Source organism: Leptonychotes weddellii, chromosome X, assembly GCF_054177405.1.
Source record: "Leptonychotes weddellii isolate Sample4059 chromosome X, ASM5417740v2, whole genome shotgun sequence".
NCBI lineage: Eukaryota > Metazoa > Chordata > Mammalia > Carnivora > Phocidae > Leptonychotes > Leptonychotes weddellii.
The window spans coordinates 55,227,046-55,236,478 of record NC_138385.1 but is presented as its reverse complement, the minus strand read 5'-3'; positions in this window follow the sequence as shown (position 1 = coordinate 55,236,478).

The window sequence follows — 9,433 nt, the reverse complement described above, 5'->3', positions numbered from 1 at the left end:
AAATAAATAAATAAAATCTAAATATATATATATATAGTAATCTATGTACCATTATATCCTGTGAGAGATTGTTAGATAGAAGGTGGCAAAATAATATTTTGAATTTTTATACTTGCAGAAACACTCATACACATTATTTTGCTCATTCTTAACAATAGTTTTTGGGGGGTATTCCTCATTCCTAGTAGATAAAGAAGACCAGGGCCATGTGGTATTAGAGTCAGAATTAGAAGAGAGGTATTATGGCTGCTATTACGCTGTTCTTTACACTAAAGATGTTGTCTATACTCAAAGACAAGGTTTGATTGAAAGTCTCTAGGGGCCATATAGAATCATAAGATTTTAAATGAGCTAAGACCTCAGAATTCTGAAACACCTAACCCTATAGATGATTTCTCAGGATTCTTGAGAAGTTTCATTAGAATTATCTAAAGGCATTATTGGCATGGATCAACAGTTATGAGGTCTTTGAATGGAGTCAACATATTTTTACTGAAGTAGTATTCACTGAAAGTCAACTCTTCTGATTAAGAAATATGACTAGCATTGGAATATCCAAGTAGTTACTCTGTAAGGAGCTAAAGTGGGTCAAACATGAGCCAAATGAGTCAAAGAAAATTTTCAGTGTACCCAGAAATAGAACATGAAGCATAGTGAAAGCTGTGCGCTGTTAGAACTGCAGCAACAGACAGGCCAAGTTGGCCTACAGCAACTTGACGCATAAGTGTCTAAAATAATTAAAGAGACATAGGAGCACACAATAAAAGCACTATAAATAGCTGTTGGAGACTCAGATCACATGACAGCACTTTAATTATGCAATAATTATACTTACATGTGTATAGTATTTTGCAATTTACAAAGTGCTTTTTAATATCTTATTTAATACCCACATCAACACTGGAGAATAGGAATTATTCATTAATATTCACATATTTAGGGGCACCTGGGTGGCTCGGTTGGTTAGGCATCTGCCTTCAGCTCAGGTCGTGATCCCAGGATCCTGGGATCAAGCCCTGCATCAGGCTCCCTGCTCAGCGGGGAGTCTGCTTCTCCCTCTCCCACTCCCCTGCTTGTGCTCCTTCTCTCTCTCTCTCTCTCAAATAAATAAATAAAATCTTTAAAAATATATTCACATATTTATGAGGAAACACACATATTTATGTGGCTTGACAGAGGTCCCAGAGCTAATGGGATGAAAACCAAACCTAGGTTTTATGACTCCAAATACTGTGATATTTTCACTTAATTACACCTGAAATGTGGAAGAAACACTTAAGTCCTTTAAGAAGGCTACAGTGGCCTCCTCTGTTTCTAGAAAATGCTAGAAGTTATTCCCGCCTGAGTGCTTTTGCACTTGCTTTTTCCTCTACTTGGAACATCCTCCCTTCTTTGAGACTTTTTAATGACTCAAATATCATTGTTTAGAGAAGCTTTTCAAGAGTACCTTCTTTAAAGAAACTATTTCCTGTCCCTGCTGCTATCACATTGCCTTGTTTAATTTCCATTAAAATCTTGCTACTCAAAGAGTGGTCCGTGGACCACCAGCATTGACATCACTTGGGAGCTAATTAGAAATGCAGAATCTCAGGCCCCACTCCAGACCTAATGATTCAGTATCTGCATTTTAATAAGAACTCCCTAGGTTATTCATATGCACATTAAAATTTGAGAAGTACTTTTAGAGCACATATAACTTCCTGAAATTAACTTCATTTTTTGTGCATTTTTAACATTAAGAAATATTTCATCATAACTAAAAATTATGAAGGAAAAGATAATGGACACCCATGTACCTGCAACCCAGCTTAGTCATATCTTAACATTTTATTGTATTTGCTTTAGATCTTAGGGCGCCTGGGTGGCTCAGTTGGTTAAGCGGCTGCCTTCAGCTCAGGTCATGATCCCAGGGTCCTGGGATCAAGTCCCGCATTGGGCTCCCTGCTGAGCGGAGAACCTGCTTCTGCCTCTCCCTCTGCCTGCCCCTCTGCCTACTTGTGCTCTCTCTCTCTCTCTGTCAAATAAATAAATAAAAATCTTTATATATATAGAGAGAGAGAGAGAGAGAAAAGAAAAGAAAAAGGGGCACCTGGATGGCACAGTCAGTCAAGCCTCCAACTCTTGATTTCGGCTCAGGTCATGATCTCAGGGTTGTGAGATCAAGCCCTGTGTTGGGCTCCATGCTCAGCACAGAGTCTTCTTGTCCCTCTCCCTACTCCTCTGCCGCCCCTCTTGCTCACTCTCTTGCTTCCTCTTTCTCTCTCTCAAATAAATAAATAAAATCTTTTTTTAAAAAAAGAAAAAAATACCCCAGATTTTGTCTTACATCTATATCTGATTCCTCTATGGGTCATGTGGCTTCAACACTGTTTATTGTTCTGGCTTTGAGTTTCCTCTTTGTTTAGGACCCCTAGAGAGTTTCTTTGTTTGACTTCAAACTCAACTATGCAATTTCAAAACTGTGCGGGAAGGGTGTTGTAATTTGTTGTTGTTGCTGTAATTTTTATCCAACTTGTCTATGTATTTGGAGTATATATGATGATTTTTTTCAAACAAAAATTGCTGTATCATAGGATAGTGCTATATTTAACTTTTTGAGGAACCTCCATAATGTTCTTCATAGTGGCTGCACCAGTTTGCATTCCCACCAACAGTATAATTGAAAATATAAAACTCAACACCCAAAAAACAAATAACCCAGTTACAAAATGGGCAAGAGACATGGATACTCATTTTTCCAAAGAAGACATCCAGATGGCTAACAGACACATGAAAAGATGCTCCAGCATTTGCATTCAAATAAAAAATTATCAATAATGTTTTACAGTTTTATAGTTTCTTTATATGTATGTATACACACACTCACACATATCCACATTTATCACTATTACGATTTCAAAAGAATACAGTATAAAATAAATAGTTGACTTAATAAAGTTATGTTTATCACTTTTCCCCCTTTTTGGGGGGGACATTTATTGAACATTTATTTTTTTCTAAGCACTGAACTGGGTGCTTTAACTCATATCATCTAATTTTGTATTCTCAAAAGCCCATACAGAGCAGGTTCTAATATAACACTTTTCAAATGAAGAAAAGGAAGCTTAGGGGTTGCCCAAGGATACATAGCTTGGAAGTGGTAGAGCTTATATCCAAATCCAGACGGTCTCACTCAAAAGCCCATGCTCCTTATTACTATACCATAGAGTGTTTTAAGTATACCATAGAGTGTTTTAATTATAGTTATCTATTTAAATTTTTTAACTCATGTAAGAGATTAGTTATTTTTCCCCAAATTTTTATTTAAATTCTAGTAATACAGTGTAATACCAGTATCAGGTGTAGAATTTAGTGATTCATCACTTACATACAATACCCAGTGCTCATCACAACTGCCCTCTTCCATACTCATCATCTACTGAACCCATCCCCATGCTCATGCCCCTCCCAGCAACATCAGATTTTTCTCTATACTTAAGTCTGCTTTGTGCTTTGCCTCTCTCTTTTTCCCTATGTTCATTTGTTTTATTTCTTAAATTGCACACATGAGTGAAATTATATGGTATTTGTCTTACCCTGACTGATGGATTTCACTTAGCATTATACTCTCTAGCTCCATCCACGTTGTTTCAAGTGGCAAGATTTCATTCTTTTGATGGCTCAGTAATATTCCATTGTGTATATAAACTACTTCTTCTTAATCCATTCATCAATCAATGGATATTGGGGCTCATTTCCATATTTGGGCTATAGTTGATAATGCTACTATAAACATCAGGGTGCACATATCTCTTCACATCAGTATTTTTGTATCCTTTTTGTGAACACCTAGGAATGCAATTGCTGGATCATGGGGTAGTTATATATATAACTTTTTGAGGAAACTTCATAATGTTCTCCACAGTGGCTGCACCAGTTTGCATTCCCACCAACAGTATAAAAGTGTTCCCCACTCTCCACATCCTCGCCAACACCTGTTGTTCCCTATGTTGTTAAATTTAACCATTCTAACTGTTGTGAGGTAATATCTCATTGTAGTTTTGATTTGTATTTCCCAGATGATGAGTCATGTTGAGCATCTTCTCATGTGTCTGTTAGCCATCTGGATGTCTTCTTTGGAAAAATGTCTATTCATGTCTTCTGACCATTTTGTAACTGGATTATTTGTTTTTGGGTGTTGAGTTTTATAGTTTCATTATATATTTTGGATACTAACCTTTTATCAGATATATAACTTGCAAATATCTTTTCCCATTCCTAGTATTGCTGTTTAGTTTTGTTGATTGTTTCCTTCTCTGTGCAGAAAAGTATTTATTTTTTTATAAAGTTCCAATAGCTTATTTTTGCTTTTGTTTTCCTTGCCTTGGGAGACATAACTACTAAGAAGTTGCTACAGCCAATGTCAAAGAGGCTACTGCCTGTGTTGTCCTCTAGGATTTTGATGGTTTCCTGTCTCACATTTAGGTCTTTCATCCATTTTGAATTTATTTTTGTGTATGGTATAATAAAGTGATCCAGTTTCATTCTTTTGCATGTTGCTCTCCAGTTTTCCCAACACCATTAGTTGAAGAAACTGTCTTTAACCATTGGATATTGTTTCTGCTTGGCAAAGATTATTTGACCATAGAGTTGAGGGTCCATTTCTGGGTTTTCTATTCTGTTCTATTTATCTATGTGTCTGTTTTTGTGCCAGTACCATACTGTCTTGATGACTACAGCTCTGTAATATAGCTTGAAGTCCGGAATTGTGATGCCTCTAGCTCTCCTTTTCTTTTTCAAGATTGTTTTGGCTATTTGGGGTCTTTTGTGGTTCCATACAAATTTTAGTATTGTTTGTTCTAGCTCTGTGAAAAATGCTGGTGGTACTTTGATAGGGAATGTATTGAATGTGTAGATGGCTTTGGGTAGTATAGACATTTTAACAGTATTTTTTCTTACAATCCATGCACTTGAATTGTTCTTCCCTTTCTTTGTGTCATCTTCAATTTATTTTATCAGTGTTTTCTAGTTTTTGGAATACAAATCTTTTATCTCTTTGGTTAGGTTTATTCCTAGGTATCTTACGGGTTTTGCTGCAGTTATAAATGGGATTGATTCCTTGATTTCTCTTTATGTTGCCTCAATATTGGTGTAGAGAAATGCAATAGATTTCTCTACATTGATTTTGTATTCTGTGACTACTGAATTCATGTATCAGTTCTAGTAATTTTTTGGTGGAGTCTTTTGGGTTTTCTACATAAGGTATGATGTCATATGCAAATAGGGAGAGCTTGACTTCTTCCTTGTGGATTTGGGTGTTTTTATTTCATTTTGTTGTCCAATTGCTAAGGCTAGGATTTCCAGCACTATGTTAAATAAAAGTAGTGAGAGTCAACATCCCTGTCTTGTTCCTGACCATGGAGGAGAAGCTCTCAGTTGCTCCCCATTGAGGATGATATTAGCTGTGGGTCTTTTGTATATGGCCTTCATGATGTTGAGGTATGTTCCCACAATCCTACTTTGTAGAGGGTTTTTTATCATGAAAGGATGTTGTACTTTGTCAAATGCTTTTTCTGCATCTATTGGAAGGATAATGTGGTTCTTTTCCTTTTTTTTATTAATATGGTGTATCATGGTGATTGATTTGTGAATATTTAACCAACCCTGCAGCCCAGGAAAAAATCCCACTTGATCGTAGTGAATGATTCTTTTAATGTATTGTTGGATTTGATTCGCTAGTATTTTATGGAGAATTTTTGCATCCATGTTCATCAGGGATATTGGCCTGTAGTTCTCTTTTTTAGTGGAGTCATTGTCTGGTTTTGGAATCAGGGTAATGTGGGCCTAATAGAATGAGTTTGGAAGTTTCCCTTCTTTTTCCATTTTTTGGAGAAGTTTAAGAATAGGTTTTAACTCTTCTGTAAATGTTTGGTAGAATTTCCCTTTGAAGTCATCTGAACATGGACTTTTGTTGGAGATTTTTTGATTACTGATTCAATTTCTTTGTTGCTTATGAGTCTGTTCAAGTTTTCTATTTCTTTCTGTTTTAGTTTTAGTAGTTTATATGTTTCTAGGAATTTATCCATTTCTTCCAGGTTGCCCAGTTTGTTGGCATATAATTTTCCATAATATTCTCTTATACTTTACATTTCTGTGGTGTTGGTTGTGATCTCCTTCATTTCTGATTTTATTTATTTGGGTCATTTTTCTTTTTGATAAGTCTGGCTAGAGGTTTATCAATTTTATTAATGTTCTCAAAGAACTACCACCTGGTCATTGATCTGTTCTATTGGTTTTTTGTTTATTTATTTATTTTGGTTTCTGTATCATTTATTTCTGCTCTAATCTTTATCATCTCCCTTCTTTTGCTGGCTTTAGACTTCATTTTTTGTTATTTTTCTAACTCCTTTTAGAGTAAGGTTAGATTTTTTTAGAATTTTCTTGCTTCTTGAGGTAGGCCTGTTTTGCTATATACTTCTCTCTTGGGACTGCTTTTGCTCTATCCCAAAAGTTTTGGGTCATCGTGTTTTCATTTGTCCCCATGTATTTTTTTATTTCCTCTTTGATTTCCTGGTTGACCCATTCATTGTGTGGTAGTATGTTGTTTAACCTCCATGTATTTGTGGTCTGTCCAGATTTTTTCTTGTGCTCGACTTCAAGTTTCATGCCACTATAGTTGGAAAAGATGCATGGTATAATCTCAATCTTTTTGTACTTGTTGAGGCATGGTTTGTGACCTAGTATGGCTCTGTCCTGGAGAATGCCCCACGTGCACTTGAAAAAAATGTGTATTCTGCTCCTTTAGGATGAAATGTTTTGCATATTTCTGTTAAGTCCATCTGATCCAGTATGTCATTCAAAGCCATTGTTTCCTTGTTAATTTTCTGCTTAGATGGTCAGTTCATAGCTGTAAGTGGGGTGTTAAAATCCCCTACTATTACTGTATTATTATCAATAATATGTTTGTTATTATGTGTTCATGTTTGTTATTAAGTGTTACTAAGGGTGCTCCCCTTTGGGGTGCATAAACATTGACAATTATTAGATCTTCTTGTTGGATGGACCCCTTTTTATGATATAGTGCCCTTCTTCATCTCTTGATACAGTCTTTGGATTAAAATCTAGTTTGTGTGACAGAAGTATTGCTACTCTGGCTTTCTTTTGACTTCCATATGCATGGTAAACATTCCTCCAGCCCCTCACTTTCAATCTGCAAGTGTCATTAGGTCTAAAATGAGTCTCTTGTAGGCAGCATATAGATGGATCTTGTTTTTATCCATTCTGACACCTTTATGTCTTTTGATTAAAGCATTTAGTCCATTTGCATTCAGAGTAACCATTGTTATATATGAATTTAGTGCCATTTATTACTTGTTTTGTCATTGTTTCTGGAGATTTTCTCTGTTCCTTTCTAGTCTTTGTCAATTTTGGTCTTTCCTTTCCACTCAAATAGTCCTCTTTAATATTTCTTTTTTTTTTAAGATTTTATTTATTTATTTATTTGAGAGAGCGAGAATGAGAGAGAGAGAGAGAGAGCACACGAGAGGGTGGAGGGTCAGAGGGAGAAGCAGACTCCCTGCTGAGCAGGGAGCCCAATGTGGGACTCGATCCCAGGACTCCAGGATCATGACCTGAGCTGAAGGCAGTCGCCCAACCAACTGAGCCACCCAGGCGCCCCTCCCCTTTAATATTTCTTGCAGGGCTTGTACCCTTGGTCATCATTTTACCTTGAATCTTTCTTTTAGGAAACGTCTGGATCCTCTTATAAAGGGCTTGCTTGGTTATGTGAGGCCTACTTAGAATAATCTCCCTTTTGATTAATTTAAAGTCAATTGATTAAACACCTTAATACATTTGCAATTTCCTTCACCTTTGCCATATAACCTTTCTAAATCAAGAGAGTGATATCACGTTATATTCACAAATTCTGCCAAACTCAAGGGGAAGTGATTATATAGGGCATATAATGTATGGGGTAGGAATCTTGAGGACCATCTTAGAATTTTGCCTCTGATAAAAAATAGGTTCAAGGGGGAGGAGAAAGATGGCGGAGGATTAGGCGACCTAAATTTCATCTGCTCCCAGGAATTCAGCTAGATAGGGATGAAACCATTCTGAACACCTACGAACTCAATAGGAGATTGAAGAAAAGAATAATGGCAACTCTGAACAGAAAAGCGACCATTTTCTGGAAGGTAGGACGTGCACAGAAGTGAATCTGAGGCAATATTCGGGAAGATAGATGGCAGGCAGGGGGCCCCTGTCAGCCACTACCAGGAACTGATAGAGCAGCGGAGCACAAAATCAGAACTTTTAGAAGTCGGCTTCGCTGAGGGACAGTGCTCCAGTGGCTAAGCGGGGAGTGCAACCCTCATTGGGACAGTGTGGTCACAGGGCCCTTGGGGTCACAGAAAGACCGGGGGTGCCTGAGTGTGGCAGAGCTCCCAGGTATTGAAGCAGGGAAGCCGGCTGCAGAGACAGAGCCGAGGAGTGGGCTCGCAGCTTGGGGTTGCCATAAACGGTGATCTGCAGCACAGTTGGGACCCAACAAGCAGCATATCCGGGGAGACTCCCCTTCCTCCCCTGGGAGGAGTGGTATGGGAGCGCACCGCAAGGATCTGCTGGGTTTGGAGACTCCACACGGGGTCAGGTGCCAGAGATAGAAATGCTCAGTCACAGGCCAGTGAACACTGACTGCAGCTGGAGACCGGGGAGACGAGAGTGATTGACTGCTTTTCTCTGGGGACTCACTGAGGAGTGGGGCCCCGAGTTCTCAGCACCTCTGGGGCAGAGATTGGGAGGCCGCCATTTCCACTCTCATCCTCCAAAGCTGTATGGAAAGCTTGCAGGCAACAAAAGCTCCCGAGAGCAAACCCAAGCAGATGACTTAGCCCGGACCCGGCAAGGGCGGGGCAATTCCACCTCTGGCAAAGACATTTGGGAACCACTGCAACAGGCCACTGCCCCAGAAGATCAGCAAGAACAGCCAGCCAAGACCAAGTTTACCGATCAATGAGAATGGCAGAACTCCAGCACTAGGGGAATACAACACATAGAATTCATGGCTTTTTTCCCTCTGATTTTTTAGTCTTTCAAAATTAATTTTTTTAATTTTCATTTTTTTATTTTTCTTTTTTTTTGAATTTTTCTTTTTCCCTTTTTCAACCAACATCTTATCAATCTCTTTTTTTAAAAAATCTTTTCTATTTTTCATTTTTAGAGTCATATTCTATCCCTTCATAGTAGTTAACCTTATTTTTGGTGTATATATATAAATTGTTCTCTCTTTAAAATTTTGGGATACAGTTTCTTCTAACAGACCAAAATATACCCTAAATCTCTAGTGCATGGCTTTGTTCTGGTCTCCTGCCTAATCACATTCTCTCCTTTTTTTTTTAAATCCCCTTCTTTCTTTTTTCAACCAACTTCTTATCTTATCAATTCCTTTTATAAA